Raw genomic sequence first — 21,263 nt, 5'->3', positions numbered from 1 at the left:
TTTTATCTTATTTTTTATTCGCATATGGGGTCAGCTAAGCCGTTGCACGTCGACCCATTGGGATCTTTTATGCTTCCCCATGTCTTACGTCATCATTTTATAGATCCTATGTGTTACCTTTACGATATTCCTCTGTTTCAGATATCTATAGTTCCCTGACTCTAGATAAGTCGTTCCTAGTAAACTCATACGTATTACGAGTTCTTGCCAACGAATTATAGTTGCACATCAGGCATTTCATGGATTCCGATTTGTCACCGCACAATCTGCACAGTGTGTCCAAGGATAGACCTATCTTGTACAATATCTGCGTTACTGGCATATGTCCAGTTAAGGCACCCATTATGAATCTTACCTGTTATCTGCCACCACCATAGATGTGTTTATCCCATCCCTCATTGGCCTTGTCGTTTAAGAAACTTTTTAGAATGCCTGACACCCTTCCTTTTAAGTAGTATTTACTTTTTACCACCTTTTATGAAGAGAAAATAAATCATTCAATTGTTCAATTATTTCCGTAATATGTAGTGAATAGTGATACATTACATATTGATTGACTGAGATAAAAATAGTCTGCCAAATGTAACGATTGCTTCGTCTTATGCCTTAGCATATATTTAAGACTGTCATGTTATAAACATTTAAATATAGAACATGTTTTTATAAAACAAAAACATATAGAACCTAAATGGTTGCATACAGTGTGGTTCAGAGGAGGGTTCACAGTTGAAAAGAGTTTCCACTTGCCTACCCTCAGGTTGTGGAATGAGCTCCTTGCCAAGATTTTCCCTAGAGACTTCAATATGAGCTCTTTAAAAAGGGTGTTTTAAAGTTTCTTCATCGTCGGCAACATGCAAATGACATTCCTAGTGTTGCAGACGTCTATTAGGCTACAGTGGACATTTACCATTAGACGGGCTGTATGTATGCTTGTTTCAAACAAATCGTTGGCCACATTCATATTATAAATAAGTACAGTTTAATTTTATTTATATTGACTAATATATATGTTATTGTGCGGAAGTCCATATCACTGGTTAGTTGGTTAGAATTATTTTGTTTAATTCCGCTACTATTAGTAGTATTATTATTAGCTGTCGCACGCATACTAATGGTAGCGGAATTAAACAAAATAATTCTAATCAAATAACTAATAACTTAGTTGTTTTTAGTAAGCCCAACAGATCGTTGTAGTACTCACCTATATCTCCTTACTGTTTACGAATACAAAAAAAACCTCACTAATATTATTATATAAATGAATAAGTAAGTTTATTTGTTACATCTCGACTCCTTAACAGCTTTATTAAGCACTACAAAATTTTTTTATTATCTGGAATATATATAAGACACATGGGGTTCTTCAAAAAAGGAACAAAGATGTTCTCTCGGGGTTGGCAACGCGTAATGCCCCTGGTATTACAGGTGTTTATAAGCAACGGTAACCGCTTACCATTTGGTGGGCCGTATATTTTTTTACAACCCAGTGGTATAAAAAATATAATATAAAAGGCTGAGCTACTATTTATTCTAGTCAATCAACATATTCTGATCACACGGTGTGGGTAAAAAGTGTTCCCTAATTCATAATAATTATATCCTACGTACCTGAACAACCAATATTTAAAAGGAGACAACCGTATAGGATCTTTTTTAGCGAAAATAAAAGATATTTAGAAACATTTTACTACAATGTCTTCACACAATTTAAACAAAAACACACACACGTCAGCCGTATCTTACGTTTGATATTAACCTATTCATTCGGTTTACGTAATGTAATATTCCGGTAAACGGAGCTTCTATTGGAATACGTCCAAAATTGTGCGCAGACGCAAAACTCCAGACGCGGTTTATGACAAAGTTGATCTTGGCAATACTTTTCACGTATATTTTGGTGTTTAAAACAAAGTGTTAAATTTAGATTTTGTCATCTGAGAACGTATTTTTATGTCTTGCATTTTTTTTTGGCCCGCTTTGTAATCTAAGTTTTGAATGAGAATACAAACTTTAATGTATAAAACCCCGTGACACGATTTTAGTTCATGCTAATCTCCGAAACTGGTCAACCGATTTTGTTATTGAAATTTTGTAAATTTTTTGCTACAACTTGGGAGATAGAATAGTTTTTAACCTAATAACTTTTTTTTTTTTATACAACTTAGAATGGCAAACAAGCTGACGGCCCACCTGATGGAAAGTGGTAACCGTCACCTATAGACATGAGCAGTACCATGGACATAACAGAGTATACTGTTTCGCCCATGATACCCCCCATGCGTTGCCATTCCTGAGGACTCAGGTGTTATTCCTCTGTAACCTGTAAATTCACGCCATATCCCACCCTTCAAACCGAACACAGCCATGCAAACACAACTGCTTCACGGTAGAAACACGGATGGGACAGAGGTACCCAAGCAATCGACTTTTGTACAAAGTCTCCCTCTGGAACTTACTTGTTATAAATTACCACATAAGATGGATAAAGCAACTGACATTTTTAGCAACAGCATTCAGCCTGTCTGTTGGTAAATGGTCAATGTAGCCTATGGATGCCTACAACACTAGGGGTGTCATGTATAATTCGTTCAAACAGAAACATTAATACATGCTTTTTGAAGAACCACAGCCTGAGCGTTCGCGGAAAAAAATTCCTCTGAAATTGCACTGTACGCGACCATTTACGATCTTCTTCTTTTTTTCCATTTAAGAGCTTCCTCTTGTCGGTGCAACTAATTCATGCATCTTCTTCCAGCCAGCTCTATCCCAGGCTATATCCTAGACCTCCCTATACGACATCACACCTAGTGTTTTTTTTACCTGTCCCATGTAGTTCCTCGGTCTTCCTCTTCCTCTTCCTCTTTTGCCCTATATTTTTCCTTCTACTATGCTCTTAAAAAAATCGTCATGCCGTATAAGACGGCCTAGCATTTTGCCTCTTTTATTCTCTATTATTTTAATTAATGTTCTTTTCTCGTTCACTCTTTTCAGGATTTAGGATATAGCGTGTAAAAATAAAATCCATGTCGATGGCAAGCGGTGCAATGATAAAAAGTGACTATGGGCATTATTTCAAACAATTTCTCAGAACACAATGCGTCATACAAGTGTTTAAAGGTGCTGCTTACTGTATTTTTTGTAAATATGTTATTAAAAATGTAATTTACTCAATCGAATGAAACCCCGAGTGTTATAATTTTCCCATAGTAATAAAATTATTATGTCGATGTGTTTACCGAAATCTACCATATCATTTCATGACACCACATTAATAAAATGCTTATATATATAGTTACACGACTAAAAGAATAGACATTTGTTTGATCTTTAAATGTGTAGCTCTGAGATATGTACTCAGTGGTTTAAGTATACTCGTATAATTCTGTATAAATTATATTTGCATAAAACAAAAAATTGTTTTACACTTAAATTTGTAGAAGCGAAAGAGGTTTGTTTGAATCGAAGCATTTAGCGTTCCATTGTTTCTGCCTACCCTAATGGGAGACAGGCGTGACAGATATGTATGTATGTATGTATTAAATTTGTTTCTGGTTGTTTGATTAGAATTATTTTGTTTAATTCCGCTACCATTAGTATGTGTGTGACTGCCAACACTCAAATATTTTCCACCATCATCACCACCAAAAGTTCTACAAACTTGCATTTAACCACTCAATCTCCGACAGCAATTTCATCCACGCACGTTTTGCGACACGTGTTCACCTCTAACCGAATTAAACAAAATAATTCTAATAAAAAAGCAATGATATGAATTTAAGCAAGATAATACCTATTTCAATAAAATAAATTTATTTATATAGAGTCATTTCTGAGTTTCATGCGGGGTCTTCTAAGCAAATAATAACATTCCGATCCCACCGATAGAACCATAAATAAGGGATGATTTAAATGGCCTTGTAAACAAGTTTAAAATTAGTTTTATTCTATTCTGTATATAGTCTGTCGCCATGGAGTATGAACAATATGCCGTCTTTAATTAACAGTTCGTACAACACTAATTATAAAGGAATTCTATTAATTCTGTCATTAGCAGTGCATGAATAGATTCAAGGTTCTTCAAATGGTTCAGAATTCCTCCAGTGTTGTCGCTCAGACGTAAAACTTGCCTATTAAATAAACTTATTATAGATAATTGCAGAAAAATATACTCTATAATATTTAATATAGGGTCTATTTTTTGTCGGTACTACATTTAAACATTCTGGGCAAATACAGGGATAATATGATCCATAAATGAAATCAACAGAAAAAGGAATGTTCTACTCTCAACCATAGCCGTTATATGTTGGCTCATTTTTTTTCATGTTTATTATGATTAGTGGTTTATAAAGAGATGTCTAAAACTCCACCTATACTTGGGGGAAAGGAATCCCTTTCCCCCAATTAGCAATGGAGTTTGACAGCCCCATTGCTAGCAATATGCCCTATTAGGTCGACCTCCACGTGGATTCCCCTGGAAACCACCGTGAACAATTCTTGTTAAATTCGTCACGCTGGACTAACTGACCTTCTTCATCCTCACCTATCATCCTTCACTGGAGCCTCGCCGGTGTATACTAATAGCGCGGGTGGGGTTGCCATTCCATTGTCACCCATTAAAAAAAAAAAACTCCACCTATACATATGTGTATATTTATTTATTCAAACTTTAATGCACAGTGAAATTTTATGTACATTTGGCGGACAGTGTTTTTTTTTTTTTTTTTATTTAATTATCATACATAAATGCATTAATAAAAATTGGATTGGTGTTCTCTACCAGTCATCCATTGGGCAAACACAGAAATAGGTAGGCATTATCAAAATTGAGAAAATATTAAGTAATACTTAATATATTTATATATTATAAACATATAAATAGACTAATACAAACATACATATAATATGTTAAATAAATAAATACGTATAATAAATATATAAATATTAGTATAACAAAGAATTAACTGTATTAGAAAAACAAATGAAACAATCTATGACTCAGAGTAACCAGCAAAGTTTAAAGAGAAACAGAGATGAGAGAAAATTTTGTATATTCTTTATTCCTTATTGTACACAAAAAGCTATCGAAATAGAGAAAACAAACATAATAGTACACAAAGGCGAACTTATTTCCAAAAGAGATTTCTTCCAGCAAACCCAATATGAGAAAAACTGAGAGTTTATTAGTAGTTACAGTCATACATGTGTACCAATCGACTTAAATGTTATAGTTAAAAATTAATAAATATTAATATATATATATATATATATATATATATATATATATATATATATATATATATATATATATATATATGTGTGTGTGTGTATGTGTGTGTGTGTGTGTGTTTCATCAGTAAATAATGAAACATATACCTATCAATACTAACATCAGTGACCTATCTAACCATTGTTAGTACACATTGCATGTAATGTAATTCTAACGTACAATAGGTGTAATGGTGGGCTTGCATCAAACAGCCCATTGTTGACCGTGAACGGATGCGCAAGCGCAGCGGTAAACTGCACAATGCTTGGGTGCATATGCATACTATTATTATTTAAAGGTTATTTTTTTTTTAATTAAGCAACAGGTATATATACATAATACTCAGTCTTATAGTAATGGTTTTGTAATAATTCATAGACATAGGACACCTGTGTTTAAGCACAATTTCACTTTTATAGGAAAAAGGTTAAGTTTAACAACAAACTAAATGCAATAAAAAAAAATATAAATTTTGTAGTAGATATAAAAGATATATACAATCAAGTGGTTTAAGAAATGAAAGAATAATATTTATAGATAAAATAAAAATTCCTGTTTGAACGCAACAACAAATTGTTTACAATTTATTAATTAGTTCGCCGATATATTTAATGGAATAATTAAGATTGCGTTCCGCAAAAACAGAACCGGCTTCAATTGTGGCAAATCTGTTATTTAATTTAATTAAATAAACGTAAATAAATTAAATAATTACTTGCGCTTCTTCTTTTTTGTTCATCTTTGACACTTATATTATATTATTATTATATTATTAGTACTTTGAATTTGTTACTAAATTTCTTGCGTGTTGTCATGGGACTTCATTAATAATAACTCTATGTTTAAAATACTGTTATTGGCACTGTAAGGTCTATTTGTTGTAAAACTGTAATGTATATTGTATTAATATTTTGTAAATGACTGTTTGTTGTCATAAATAAATAAATAAATAAAAAATAAACAACTAAACGTCTGAACCGATTTTTATTTCTATAGAACCAATCTGAAGGTATACGCTTTCAGATAAAAAAATAAATTTCCAAATCGGTTTATAACTGACGAAATTGAAAAAAAAAAATAGAATTAAAAACCTCGTCCTTTTTTGAAGTCGGTGGGAAAATAGCAAATACCAATTCACAGACAAACACTATAACGTATAAGGCTGTATTAATACTTTAGAATTATGTTTCTACGCAGTTCAGTTGCTTTGCCATATACAGGCATCATTAAAATACCTTTAAAAGTGCTATGTTAGAACTTACATTTAGCACACGCCTGTATTTGGAAATAGCCTGAACGATGTGATTGTGTGTACCTGTAAGTAAAAATATACATATTAATTAGTTGTATATAATTGACATTGTTATTAAAAAAAAATTATTAAAAAAGCCCCATTGCTAGCAATATATCCTATCAGGTCGACCTCCCCGCGGTTCCCCCTGGAAACAATTGTGATTAATTGTTTTTAATTAGTCATGATGGGCCAACGGACCTATCTTTATCTTTTTTAAAAAATTCTATTCACGAAATTAAATTCCAGAGGAAATTTTTGAAAAAAAAAATTGGTTATTTTTTAATAGTTTTGGTATTTATTATGTATATAGTAAGTATATATTAATATATAAAACAAATAGGAAAAATTTAAAAAAATGGGTACAACCCATTTTATAATGGCAGATGGTAGGATGTTTGTTACTCTTTCACGCAAAAACCACAGAACGACTTTGAATTAAATTTGGTAAAATTTAAAATTTGGTATATTATATCCTAACTTAGCACTTTATATATTGATTCACGCAGCTAAAATGTCAGCAAGTTTTTACCGAGAAGCAGTTGTGTTTGCATGGCTGTGTTTCAGTTTGAAAGGTGGAATATGGCGAGAATTTACTGGGTACAGAGGAATAACACCTAAGTCCTCAGGAATGGCAACGCATGGGGGTATCATGTGCGAAACAGCATACTCTGTTATGTACATGGTACTGCTCATGTCTATAGGCGATGGTTACCACTTTCCATCAGGTGGGCCGTCAGCTTGTTTGCCATTCTAAGTTGTACAAAAAAAAGCAGCAGGATATAGCTAGTTTATAAAATATATCGAATATATTTTTTATTATTATTAACATTCATATTATATAAATTAATTTGTTATTCTTCACATCATCTGATATCTAGCTCTTTGATCTATAAACCGGAACACGTTTGATTTATTCTAAATAATTTAGACAGCCATGTTTATCGCACACGCGCTAGATATATTAGTCCAACATACTTATCTACGGAGTTTTAACGAGTAATCAGTAGACGGTAATTTATTGGACAGATATAGGAGATGACAATTGAAAATACACTGACAATATTCATGGCCATGTGGTCCCGGCATGGAATAGAGGATATAGACCAGAGGGAGACTTTGTACAAAAGTCGATTGCTTGGTATCTCTATCCCTTTCGTGTTTCAACCGTGAAGCAGCTGTGTTTTCATGGCTGTGTTTCGATTTGAAAGGTGGGATATGGCGTGAATTTACTGGGTACAGAGGAATAACACCTGAGTCCTCAGGAATGGCAACGCACGAGGGGTATCATGAGCGAAACAATATACTCTGTTATGTCCATGGTACTACTCATGTCTATAGGCGACGGTTACCATTTTCTATCAGGTGGGCCGTCAGCTTGTTTGCCATTCTAAGTTTTATAAAGAAAAAAAATAAGCCACCCTTCCAGTTCCCGTCATAAGGAACGACTAAGGAATGGCGAGGCATCCCTCGCCCTTCCTTAGTCGTGTCTTCTAAGTATATAGTGAGTATAGACATAAAATATGTTTTCGTTTTTAAATCGTTTAAAATAACTGCTATTTTAATTAATGAATGTATATAAATTTATAAAAGTAGTTTCAAATTCAAATTTACAAATCAAATCATTTAGGAAATTTTTATTTCAATTTTTAAAAATTAAAAAAAGCACGTTATCATTCGTTTAAAAAAAATTTACAACAAAAATCAAATTAGTCTGACTATATTTTAATATTTTTTGTCTATATAATTGTAAGTTTTAATAACTAATTTAAAATTGTTTAGGAGTTGGCACTACCCTTATATTGACAAAAGTGGAAAAAAACTATGCTGGTCGCATAGATATTTTAGAAGAATCGACACAAAAAATAAATTAATATTCATTGTAATGTATAATTATTTTTAGTATTTCTCTATCTAAAATATCATAGATTAAATTTATTATTGTAAAATTTATTGAAAAATCTAGTTTAAACTGGTAATAATTCAGCTAGGTATGTTTGCAATATCGATTTACAGATATCTATGTTCAGATATAGTAATTACTGATAACTGAAACGAGGCTTTATCATACTGTATGTCCAATAAATTCTAGTATACGGTATTGATAACATAATCGGTTTTTTTTTTATTAAAAATTTAGACAAAGACTTCAATAACAGAATAAATATTTGAATTTTATTGTTTCGTGTCATTTTTATCTTCAACACTAAAGGAGGTTTTATGTTATAAATTTGATTAGTCTGCGACAGAAGAAGAAATATATTTTCTTTATTTTTTTTTAGAGGGTAATTTGATAATAGTTTCTAATTATTTGTTGAATGTCTATTCATAGTGTCGACAAAATTTTTTTTTTTTTATTTTAATTATATACAAAATAATAAGGCAGTATACAGATTACAGATTGCAGAAAGAATTATATAAATCCATTCATTTTGAAAAGCAAAGATAACGTGTACAAAAAGTACATGAGAAATGGAAACTATTCCGTTTTCTAATCAGTAAAAAACACCTAGAGATGACACTAAAAGTCTGTAAAGATAAACACTCTTTATTATAACTGATTTATCCTTGACACACTGGTAGGCTCGCCTCTACTTCGCTGGATTCCAATAAAATTGGCATTATCTGGGAGTGGCAAAGTCGTCACAACCAGCAACAGTTGACAATCAACCCAGTTTTATACCACAAATTACAGTCGTACTAGTAAATTTACCTTATAAATATTTGTCTTTGAAGCATTTCAGAAAGGATAAGAGAATAATAATTCAGACAGGATAAGACATACGAGTTATCTTACATGATACCTTTAACAGATTTAAAATCGACTATTGCCATAGTGCGTTTTTCAAGGCACTTTCTTCTACGCACAACCACTCTTTGGAATCAACTTACAGCAGCAGTATTTCCAAACCGATACGACAACATAACCTTCAAGAAAAGAGCATATTCCTTTTTTAAAAGCCGGCAACACACCTGCAATGCCGTTAGTGTTGTGGGTGATCATGGGCGGCGGTAGTCACTTACCATCAGGTGAACAGTATGCTCGTTGGCCCCCAGTGTTGTAAAAAAAAGACATGAATAGCATAGACAACAAAGAACGCACTAATATCTATAGTATCTGTAACTGTTTAGATTGATGTCTTACAAGTATTCTACATAGTCTCAATAAATTTAAAAAATGTCTATGGTACCCCTTATGCATTGCCATTCCTGAAAACTATGATATTATGCGTCCATACTCTGTAATTTCACTTCCATATCCCACCCTTCAAATCGCAATACAGCCATGCAATCACATTTACTTCACTACAGAATATTGTATGGGACACAATATCTATAATAAAGCGGAAGAGTTTGTTTGTCTGAACGCGCTACTCTCTAAAACTGCGAGTTAGATATGGAAGAATCTTTTTACATTTGATAGCTTATTTACTGAAAAAAGTTATAACCGTGGACAAAGCAGCGGGATACATCTAGTTTAAATATAATCTTTGATGTTTTTATAATTATAATATATATATATATATATATATATATATATATATATATATATATAAATTATAGGATACAAAAGCGTAAAACTTTAGTCCTCAGACATTATGGACGACACAGTATACTCTATTATTATAATGTTTATACCTATAGGTGACAGTCATCACTTTCCATTAGACGGACATTAGACAGTTTATGCTATTATAAATTACATAAAGAAACTTCTTAGCTCAAACAATATTAAAACATTATAAAAAATCAACCACGACAACCTTGTCTATCTACTTGATAATGATTATCTCGATCTACATTTAGAAATCCTGTACAAATACATTGTTGAACGTTATTCTAGTATTTACCAGTCTATCCATTGTTAGTTCCAATGACGATAGCAATCCATCGACTTCGCACACGTGCTGTTTAAGTACTGTTGCGGACGGAAATAACTGTATGTTAGTATTAGGGGCCACAATGTTGTGCGAAAAACCGATAGGTTTTTTAATGTTTTTTTTTTTATTAAATTTAGAATGGCAAACAAGCTAACGGTCTACTTGATAGAAAGTAGTAACCATTGCCTAAAGACATGAACAGCAGTGTGGATGTGTGTTACCATTTTAACCGAAATACAGCGATCCAAACAACACTGTTTCATTACAGAAACAGAGGTCTACCTCTCTTTTCCAAAAGAATTACCCGTGCTGACAACTTTTATACAAAGTTTCCCTCTGGTAAATGAAAATTTATTAATAGTCCCATCTGCACTATTGGTTTACCCAATTAAAAGGGACATTAAGCCCCTTCGGTATGTGACAAGTGAATGTATCAACAGATACATTATCGCCACTGCATCTGTGAGATAGCAATATCCTTCCTTTCAATCTTTGACATGCGTACGCTATTGAAAACGAATCTATCGGTAAATTCGTTTATCAATTGTCTAAAGAGGCCAAATTGGATCCATTATGATAAATTCATCAAGGATTAAACATGATAGTCGACCTAACGATATATAACCAGTAGTGGCGCAAGTCCTTGTTACTAACAATCCTCACCGCAAATACATTATTTATATAACAGGTATGAGTATAATAAATAAATTATGTCCCAAATTAACATTTATTAATCCTAATTCCACTAAACATTAAAATAACCATAAAATAGGACCTTATCGTTGCAACACAAATGCCTAAGTGAGTACCAACAAAATGTTTTGCAATTTCAACTTTAGAATACAATGTAACGTTTTATCCAGTTACTATAAATATGTTGAGAACCATTGTTGATATTGTTAGTGCCGATAATAACAATCTAAGTGTAATACTGAAAATATCGAAGCAAATATTAAACAAAAAACAGGCAGTTCCATTATAACAAAATGCATAACCAATGTGAGAACAAATTTTATCTATTGTAAAAATAATTATCAATTTGTTTCTCTTACAATAGTGCTTTTACTTTTTTTTAATTTCACTAAAGTATTTTTTATTTTGTTGACCAAATAAGCGATGTGCTGAAGAAGGGCCAAATTAAAAGTGCCCGTAACCGGCGAGCGTGTATGAAAAGATTGATGAATGTGAAAGAAGCGAAAGAGGTTTGTTTGAATCGAAGCATTTGGCATTCCATTGTTTCTGCCTACCCTAATGGGAGACAGGCGTGACAGATATGTATGTATATTTTTCATTTCTTCTTATCAGGTTCTGGCAACAAAAGAAATGAACGGTAGAAAACGAAGAAAATGTCACCTTGCTTCGTCATTACATGACATTCTTTTGATGGCGAAACATATAAAGTAAAAATAAAAAAAAAAAAACAGTGGAACACTCATCATGCGACGCGATTCGTGCATGACCTATTTTTTAGTTCAATCATATGTTTACCTCGTTCGCCCTGGCGCCGCGCCCATGACTAGCAGACGTATGGAATTTCTTGAGGCCAGACATACAAAAAATTGTTTTTGTATGATTTTTATTAGGTATACCGAATTGATCAAGTAATCTACATTGTATAAAAAAGCAGTAGTGCCCTTATACCTATGATTACAGAATTTGATTAACTGATTGAAATCTGCAGAAAGAGGACACGCTAATGTCTCGAGTCAACAACACAATAAAAAAATGTTATTAGTTTTATACAACTATCTAGTCTCTCTATCCAAATATTGATATCAACAAGAGGTATAAAAACCCTAAATACATGCTATGATTTCGTAATGTTGTCTACGAACGGTAACATAGAACTATATACAAGATTTTTTTTTATTTAAAATGAAGCAACCCTTGTAAAAGTTGGCGATTGATTTCCAGTTTTCTATCTCTATCTTTATATATATAAATGTATTTGTTTTTTTAATCAAATTACGAAGAATGGCGCGGGTTGCAGTAAAATACATCCTTAAATATATTATTATAAAGAATTTACGGTGGTAATGTAGGTACGTACAAAATGGACTTCAAAACAATTTGTCTTTAATTGATGAACTTTGACTTGTATAATCATTAACATAAGTGATGATGTAATTTTGCAATATATTAAATTGGATATCATTTTACCTATTTTTTATGCCAAGACTCGTTTGTGGTACGCAAATAAAATCAGCAATCTATATATAATAAATAAGTGCATCTCTCGCTTTACATAATTTTGTAACGTGTACATCACAAAAATAAAAAACCATAACAATTTTTAAAAACTTATAAAAATTAAAAATAAACATTGTTAATTACAATATTTAATTATCTTACTAAGATAAGGTAATTCTGTATGTTAGTTAATATTTAACTGGGTAATATTAAGAAAAGATTCATATGACTTAATTAAATTCGTTAGTAAATAAATAATTTCAAATGACGTAAAACATGTTTTTATCCATAATTTAATGGGTAGGGTATATTGCAATTCGTTTATTATTTATTATTATTTCCATTCATATTGGCATTAGATATATATTTGAATTATGAAAATTGATAATAGTCGTATAATATAACGAGGTGTAAGACTATATTATATAGTATTTACATTTTTTTTAGTACGTTTGTTCCGTTGTAGAACAGGCTAAGGTCGGAGACCATGCTGCCTAGTCTTCAATATGATATTTTGTCTGGATTTATTATTATACAGTAAATTACTAACATTCTCTACCATAGAATAAAGAAATTATATAATTATTAATACATATTTAATCGAACTAAATGTGTTACGCCTATAATCTGAGTCTATGCTTTTTAAAAAAAATAGATACTATTTTTAGTCTGTGGCATTTAAACTGACGTGCGTGTAACTTAATCCTTATTTCTGTCGAATGTGAAGAGACTGCCAAGTACCTGTGACGTCAAACACCAACCTGATATCTCGTTTCAGCATGAATAAGCTTCTTATTCATTGCTCTTGAATTTTATAGGCATAGATACTACGCACAGTCATATGGTACATAGTAAATATTTTTTTAAAGGGTTCATAGCTTGGTTGCAAGAACTTTTAAGCCGAATGTTCATACTAAATAAATATTTACCAGTACTACAGGTAATAGATTGTTTTCTTGCTGTGATCATTTCTTGTAATTGTTTGTATTTATAATAAGTTTACTACTGTAATCTTTTGAAGGAAACAAAAATCTATGTATCTACTCCAGGTACCCAGTCTGTAAAAAGTACGTAACAAAAAGATTTGCCAATTAAGAGTACATTTCACGCTCCGTCAATTTATTGTTAATTAATCTGTATTCTGCATTCTGAACATTGACACAAAAAAGTTTTTTGCTTTGTTAAACATATCGTTTTCTAATCTTTTAGATTAGAAAACGATATGTAATACAAAAGATATAAAAATTAAGTAAGACATAAGTAAAAGTCTTAGGATTGTATATTTTATATATTATTTATATATATTATTTTAGATATATTTTTAAATGTTAACTTTCTATACGTACTTATAATTTACTTATATATTTAATGATGAGTTTTTCATCATTAAACATTTTAACTATCAGTTATTGAGGCTTTTATAAACGTAGTTATAACCTTCAGTTTTTAATAAAAGTGTAAATATTGTAACATTGTGCATCGTATTTACTCTGCATTGATAAAAAAAAACACTATTTATAAACTGTGGCGCTTCTAGCGAGTGGCGGGAAAGCATACTGCCAACATTAGTGACGTCAATAAGTCCCATTTCCCGCTATTTCAGATCTTGCCTTGACTAGCCATAAATCAAATATTCCAGACTCACCTGCAGACTTTCATGCAATTAACTATTTTAGTATAGTATAAATAAGATATTTAAGTAGGTAAATAAAGCGTCTTAATTTTTTTTTTAATAATTTATTTTAAGTTTTTTTAATCGTTTTAATATTTGTATAATTAATTATTCCATGATAATAAATAAAATACTTAGATATTTACAAGATGTATACTTACAGTAATATCTATTTTTGATTATTAAAATCATTTTTATAATGTAGCCAATTAACAATAAATTAATCCACTATCTTAGATTAGGTATGTAGATAATTAAACTGTTTTAAACAACGATTTCGCCAAAACAGGCCAATTTTTCTGTTCATGTCTGCGTGAATAGGGTTACCATAATGTACATTTATTACTCAGTACATACCGCCCATTCGGTACGACAAAACGACAGATACTGCAGTTGCGAAGGGGATTTATACAAATATGGGAAACGGCAAGAAAAAGAAGTTGATGTAACTTCATCATCATCATCACCATATCAACGGTTAATTATCCACTGCTGAACATAGGCCTTCTACATAAAGGGGGTTTGTGCTAGTAGTTGCCACACTTGGCAGACGGATTGGCAACCGGCTTTTGGTGATGTTTTAAAAGAAACCCTGCTGCCTATTTCTTAACCATTAAGATCCCTTAGTCATCTCTTATGACACCAACGGAAAGGAAAGATACGATGTAACTTAATTGAATTTTATTTCACACTTTATTGTACCATTTATAAAATAAAAAATACAGTTAATATTAATGAGAAGTGATACAAAAGGCGGCCTTATCGCTAAGCAGCATCTTCCAGACAACCTTAATAATATTAATTGATTGAAAGCTGATGAGTCATTCATCAGTCCTAAACAAGGGAACATCACGATGCCTTGTCCGAACATTTAAGTAATTTTGGTTAACCCTACGAGTTCAATTGCTCAATTAACTTGTACAATATTAATAATTGACTGCAGCTCAATTGGGCTCCATTCCATTAAAGCCCATATCGCTTTCTAGAAGCTTCGACGCGGTGCTGTTATTGTTCTAGTTATATTTGTGATCAATTTGATTCTATTACATAGATCGATTGTGTACTTTTATTATAAATAGATAAACCACTTGTAACAAATAGATTATAAGTGGTTTGGATGAAATTGATTTTTTTGTTAGAACAGCATATTTTAATATATTGGCATTAAAATGTAATGTAATAGGATTGTGAGTAATGGAAATCTAACAGCTCCATTGCTGTTAGCAATATATATCTACGCTATCAGGTGAATTTACTGGGTACAGAGAAATAACATCTGAGTCCTTAGGAATGGCAACGCATTGGGGGTATCATGGGCGAAACAGTATACTCTGTTATGTCCATGCTACTGCTCATGTCTATAGGCGACGGTTACCACTTTCCATCAGGTGGGCCGTCAGCTTGTTTGCCATTCTAAGTTGTATATAAAAAAAAAAGATCGATTGTATACTTTAGTTATAAATAGATAGAACCACTTGTAACAAGTATATTAGTACAGGATTGGATGAAATTGGATTTTTTTTAGGTAAGCATATTTTATTACATTAGCATTGTAATGTAGTGAGATTGTGAGTAATGGAACTCTAACAGCTCCATTGCTGTTAGCAATATATCGTCATAGTCGTAGAATACTGACGGATCTTTATATGTAATATTTGTCAGATCCGTCAGTATTCTACGACAATGACGATATAATATATCCTATCTGGTCGACCTTCACGCGGTTTCCGAGAGGAACTGGAAGTGGATGATAATGGAATGGTAACCTCGACTGTGCAGTCGCTATGCATTAGCAGGACACCAGTGAGTGGTGATAATTGGTGATAAGTGGTAAAAAGTCGGACTTATTCCATAAAGGGATCTCTTACAGTCAACCTTTGAGAAGCTGATAGAAAACTGTAGAACGTACAAGGGTAATAACCGTATAGCTATAAATAAACTAAATAATACCCCTCACTCTCTGTATATACATTACTAGCGGCCCGTTCCGGCGTCGCACGGGTGGATATTTTTAACATTTCTCTTCACTGCTCTGCTCCTACTGACCGTAGCGTGATGAAAAGTATACTATAACCTGCCCAGGAGTATGAAGAATAATTGTACTAAGTTTCGTTAAAATCCGTCGAGTAGTTTTTGTTTCTATAACGAACATACAGACAGACAGACAAAAATTTTACTGATTGCAATTTTGGCATCAGTATCGATCACTAATCACCCCCTGATGGTTATTTTGAAAATATATTTCATGTACAGAATTGACCTCTCTACAGCTTTATTATAAGTATAGATTAATAAAGTCACATATACAACGAAGGTAATCAGGAATATGTACGTTTAATGGCAGGTATTCACTATATTGTTTCCTCGATTTAATATTCTTAGCGCATTCAAACGTTCTTGATTTATCTAGAAACATTATTTTTATAATTCAACTAGCTGTTGCCCGCGACTTCGTTCGCGTCAATTTCTGTTATTATGATAAGGATTGATATTATTATGTTAATTTTTTTTTATACAACTTAGAATGGCAAACAAGCTGACGGCCCACCTGATGGAAAGTGGTAACCGTCGCCTATAGACATGAGCAGTACCATGGACATAACAGAGTATAAAGTTTCACCCATGATACCCCCCATGCGTTGCCATTCCTGAGGACTCAGGTGTTATTCCTCTGTACCCAGTAAATTCACGCCATATCCCACCCTTCAAACCGAAACACAGCCATGCAAACACAACTGCTTCATGGTTGAAATACGAATGGGATAGAGGTACTCAAGCAATCGACTTCTGTACAAAGTCTCCCTCTGGTACTCTTTGGCAAATAATTGGCGATAATGCATTAATTTCGACCAAAGTCGATTACCATAAAAAAGGTTATAGTGAGTCAATCTTAAAAGATAGACATATACTGTCGCGGACATTTTTAGATCATTTAAAGTTCAAAATATTTAGTAAATAAAAACACGCAACGGATAGACCAAATATGAATAATTTCAACATTTTTCACTGATGCCATTGGTCGCAGCGTGATATTATATAGCCTAAAGCCTTCCTCGATAAATGGACTATGTAACACAAAAAGAATTATTCAATTCGAACCGGTAATTCCTGAGATTAGCGCGTTCAAACAAACAAACTCTTCAGCTTTATAATATTAGTATAGATAATCTTTAGTCACGCATAAAAACGTTATGCCTTGTCAAATTTACCAGTCACTTGTACCGTCTAGTATAGTATTATATTATCTGTGGTACCATAGAACAATTTATTGCTATATGCTAAAATATGACAGAAATCGTTTTAATTGTTTCTATATTTTTTGTTAATGTAAAGTAGATAATTTTTTTTACAAGTTACTTCATTGAAATTACTTTTTTTTTATACAACTTAGAATGGCAAACAAGCTGACGGCCCACCTGATGGAAAATGGTAACTGTCGCCTATAGACATGAGCAGTACCATGGAGATAACATAGTATACTGTTTCGCCTATGACCCCCCCCCCCCCATGCGTTGCCATTCCTGAGGACTCAGGTGCTATTCCTCTGTACCCAATATCCATATGACTAAACCGAAACACAGCCATGCAAACACAACTAAAAACACGAATGGGACAGAGAGCCCAACATGAAATTTTTACAAAGTCTCCCTCTGGTAATCTTATTCCATTGATTATGGTGAGATTGAAACATTTCGAAGCCGTTCAAAATATTTATAATAAAAAAATATAGACCAAACGAAAAAAACAATATAAAATAAAAAGCAAGATATCAACTAATCAATAGAACAATAGAACCAGCATTTCCATACAACCACCTCTCTGTTTACATTTGACAAACATTAGTTACACTAAATACATTAACTTTCAATACAGATAATAATGACTGTAATTTCGTACCTCCTTTTCAAGATCAAGGTCAAACAAATATCTTGTGACTATTGAAATGAACAGAGAGCCTACCATAAAATGTTTTCCGAACTTTCGAAGGCGAACGAAACATAAATTTGATGTTAAAATTACATAATTCTTTAAACGTAAACATATTAAAAATGCTATAATAACATTCCTTTAGGCTTTTATGGTAGGATTTATGATAAGCAAAATATCCATTTACAGAACTTATTAGAAGAACAAAACACAAATTTGAGTTCTAAAATTTGGAATTTCATTTCATGGTAGAACCCCAATATCAGAGCGTGGAATAAACAGTAACATGTGTCAATGTTATCATGCAAGGAACAAATTTACTTCGCTTTACAAAATATTATTATTATATTATTATGCATGGGAGACAGGTGTGACCGACATGTATGTATTTATGCATCTGTGAAAACTTTATTGAGTAATAAATTATTTAATGGTGCAATTGGTATGTGTTATTACAGCCTTGTTTCAATTGTCAATTCGTTTGGGTGTGTTAAATTCGATAAAATTATAGCAAAACCTAATCCTTAATCACCAGTTCCAAACTGATCATGACTTTTTTTTTATCATTAAAGAAAATATAGATTGCTTTTAATTAAAAAAAATACACATATACATATATCAATTTTAAATATTCCAAAAAATCTACTAGAACTGTGACAAAATTTATTTATTTATTAAACTTTAATACACTTGTAAATGGCGGACTTAACACCATATGGCGTTATCTACAAAACGAACGTAGACAGGAATAACAATATTAAATTATTAGATATAGACAGTGTAATCTGTGCATAATATCATTTGTAGAATGGTAACTTTGTTTTTTATCTGTTGGCAACATTGCCGCGTGTGTCAATTGAGTGTAAGTCCTAGGTAGCCATGTGTTTCGTTGCCCGATCTTATAATATTAAATAAACTCGATTGCTGGGCGTTTCACTGCAAAAATATTATCCATATTATAAATTAAAACAATAATACAAATATAACATACGTGTAATACATTATACATAATAAATTTTACATTATATTAGAACGTATTTTTCAATCTAAAAATTAAACTACTGTACTGATTTTCATGAAATTTCTATTGGACCAATCTTCTAGTTGGTTTTTTTTTACAACACAGGGGGCAAACGAGCATGCGGCTCACTTGATGGTAAGTGACTACCGCCGCCCATGATCACCCACAACACCAGCGGCATTGCAGGTGTGCTGCCGGCCTTTTAAAAAGGAATATACTCTTTTCATCAAGGTTATGTTGTCGTATCGGTTCGGAAATACTGCTGCTGGAAGTTGATTCCAAAGAATGGTTGTGCGTAGAAAAAAGTGCCTTGAGAAACTCACGGTGGAAGACCGCCACTCGTCCAAATGGTTGGGATGAAACCTTAGGTTGTGGCGGGTTGTAGTTTGTAGTTCTAGTTGGTATATCAGACAAACTGACAAAGTTATGAAGTAACAAACACAAAAAAATACAACCTCATTAAGCATTATTTTTGAAGTCGGTTAAAAAAATTTAAAATAGGCGTGACGTGTACATGTGTACAAAGCACGTATGTACTTGTATGTACACACAATAAAATTGATTGATGTGTCAAATGAAGGGTCTATGTTTGTCGCAAGGCAAGACAAATCGTTCGCATATGGAAAATTCCAGCGCAACATTACTCGTCTTCATGTAGGTAAGTGTGCTGTTTTTATAATGAACCATTGTCTGTATTCGTTTTTTTTTTTTACTTTTTTTTATTGTAAGCTCCTTTTGAAACTACGGTCAAGGTAATTTTTTACTGAGTATCATTTAAATTGATGTGGTAACAGAGTAAGAATGCTAAACGTCGCCACTTCTTTACTATTATTCATTTCTAGAATGTCCTAAAAGGCGACTAGGAGAAAGTACAGCGGTATATCCAAGTCAGAATAGAAAATTCGAAATCGAATCAAGACATACCAGGCCTCCTGGCCAGTCTTCAAATTCGTGCGACCAAGGAGTTAAACTCTCTACCCACTTATAATTTTTCATCCAAATATAATTCGCACCAATTTAAAGCAAATGTGAATAAGCTATTCGTGGGCCTATAAGCTGCATCTTAGACTACATCATCGCTTTCCATCAGTTGGGACCGTGATCAATCGCAGGACAATTCAGCATTAAGAAAGTCTTCTAATATAATAATCATCATCACCATATCAGCTTTTAACTGTCCACTGCTGAACATAAGCCTCCCCCTTGGGGGGTTTTGCCAGTAGTTGCCATGCTTGCCAGACGGGCTGGCAACCGCAGTTAGACTTTACAGATGTTTTAAGAGGGAAGCTGCTGCCCATCCCTCGCCCTCCCTTAGTCGATTCTTACGACACCCACGAGGAAGGAAGCGGTGGCCTATTCTATGCCGACCCCACACGGTTATAATATACTAATAATTTACTTTATTTAAAACAACAATGTCTAATTCATATACCTCTTTCCATCTCAAACTGCACTGGATCCGTAAAATGCATGGCGTTCCAGTACCTCAGGAGTTGGTGATCCAAATTCTCTATCTCGGCCTTAATTAAAGTTTTTTTTTTTTTGATGGGTGAAAATGGTATAGCAACCCCGCCTGCGCTAACGGGATACGCTGGCGGAGCACCAGTGAAGGGTGATAGATGAGAATGAAAACAGACCAGTTAGCCCATAATGATGAATTCATCAGGAATTAACCATGATAGTTTCCAGGTGGAACTGTGAGGAGGTCGATCTGGTTGGGTATATTGCTAGCAATGGGATTCTCAGTTGCCATTACTAACAATCCCTTTTCCCCCTTCCCTTAATTAAAGTTAGAAGACTCCAATATAACAGGCTCTTAGTATAAAAAACCTATTTATAAGGCTTTTAATGGTTCGGTAAAGTTGTAATCGATACTCAATTATTCAGCTCATCCGCTTGCTAGACAAGAGTTCGTTAGAAAAATAAAAACTACTGACAGTTTGCAAAATAAGTACCTTCAATTCCTATATTTTTTTTTTTTGCTTCATTCATTTCTATAACTCATCCATGCA

The 21,263-nt window shown here is 32.8% G+C and overlaps 1 protein-coding gene across 3 annotated transcripts in view; it reads right to left on the bottom strand.

Moving 5' to 3' along the window:
- The window catches only part of LOC113511465 (monocarboxylate transporter 14-like), a 64,295-nt gene that overhangs the window by 19,098 nt on the left and 23,934 nt on the right, over positions 1 to 21,263 (bottom strand). Inside the window, exon 2 of one of the 3 annotated variants that reach the window (XM_052893936.1) lies at positions 6,532 to 6,584. The exons of 1 other annotated variant lie outside the window; for it this stretch is intronic. The gene's annotated coding sequence lies outside the window, so the exon portion shown is untranslated. Of the gene's footprint in view, positions 1 to 1,608; positions 1,749 to 6,531; positions 6,585 to 21,263 lie in introns of those variants that run through there. One more of the 3 variants, XM_026895089.3, reaches the window with a different exon arrangement.

This window comes from Galleria mellonella, unplaced genomic scaffold (genome assembly GCF_026898425.1).
Source record: "Galleria mellonella isolate WM207_F2 unplaced genomic scaffold, CSIRO_AGI_GalMel_v1 utg116, whole genome shotgun sequence".
Lineage (NCBI taxonomy): Eukaryota > Metazoa > Arthropoda > Insecta > Lepidoptera > Pyralidae > Galleria > Galleria mellonella.
Note: the sequence above shows the minus strand (reverse complement) of the source record. Positions and strands in the feature narration are given on the sequence as shown.